Raw genomic sequence first — 1334 nt, forward strand, 5'->3', positions numbered from 1 at the left:
AAAAAAAAAAAAAAAAAATTATCCTCCTGATTTGGAGAACAGCCATACTTTGTAATATGAGCCAAGAGATAAGGTCAACTTTGTCTCTCAAGGGGGGGGCGGAAATAAGCCTTTTCTCAGGCTAAATTCCCTTGCTACCTGGTTTGTTTTCTTAACTGTAAATGATCACTGGGAAAAGAACAGGCTTTAGAGATTCTGCCCAAGCAATTCACACACTGTTTTCTTGGTAATAACTATGTAGCTCTTTTTTCAGTCAGGCTCACAGGCAGGATTTAATCTTGGTTTTTGATGGAAAGTATCTTTAACATTTATCAAATGTACCAAAATAGCTCTAAAAGTGTCTTAGGAAGTATGTGGGGGAAGAAAAGTGAATTATATATATATCCTTGGGGTGACCTCATATAAAATTATGCAGATTTACACTTATGATCGTGGTTATATAATTTGACCTAAATCATTGTCAGGGTTCAGGCCAGCATTCATCACAGTGAGATAGGAAATGGATTCATTGATTATATATAGTATTTTCAGGAGCACCTAATGGTAAGTAGCTTAATTTGTGGATAAATTACAGGCAAAGTGGTTGAGAAAGTCATAGTAAACCCCAAGTAAACCCCAGTTTACAGTGTTCACCATCTGTGAACATCTTTCATCTTCACTAAAATTAAAAGTAGGGTTATTGTTTGGACTGGCAATATGTATTTTTGTGATTTTTTTTGTTTGTTTAGGTGACAAGGACATCTAAAGCACAAAGGTAAACCTGTCTTTTACACAGATGCTTTTCTATGTGTTTGCAGCTTCAATTTAAAGGATAGCAAAGTTGATTTCAATTTCTGTGCTGTAATTATGTTGATTATATTGGAAAAACATGAACCAATACATTTAACTTTACGAACTGGTTACAGAAAGTTATCCATATATATGAAATTTGTTGAGCATTTCATAAGTTCATAAATAATATTTACGTTCTGAATAATGATAGTATATACATTTATGCACGTATCACATATAATACATTGATTATTGGCTTGTTGAGAAAAATATGATCATAAAATATATGTCATTACAGCCCAGATACAGAGCAATAAAAAATTTAAAATATCTGACACCACAAGTCTGTATTAGCAATAACATTGTTATAAAATACTTGTAGCATTCTTGGGCTTCCCTGGTGGCGCAGTGGTTGAGAGTCCGCCTGCCGATGCAGGGGACACGGGTTCGTGCCCCGGGAAGATCCTACATGCCGCGGAGCGGCTGGGCCCGTGAGCCATGGCCGCTGAGCCTGCGCGTCCGGAGCCTGTGCTTCGCAACGGGAGAGGCCACAACAGTGAGAG

This window comes from Physeter macrocephalus, chromosome 4 (assembly GCF_002837175.3).
Source record: "Physeter macrocephalus isolate SW-GA chromosome 4, ASM283717v5, whole genome shotgun sequence".
In the NCBI taxonomy this organism is placed as follows: domain Eukaryota; kingdom Metazoa; phylum Chordata; class Mammalia; order Artiodactyla; family Physeteridae; genus Physeter; species Physeter macrocephalus.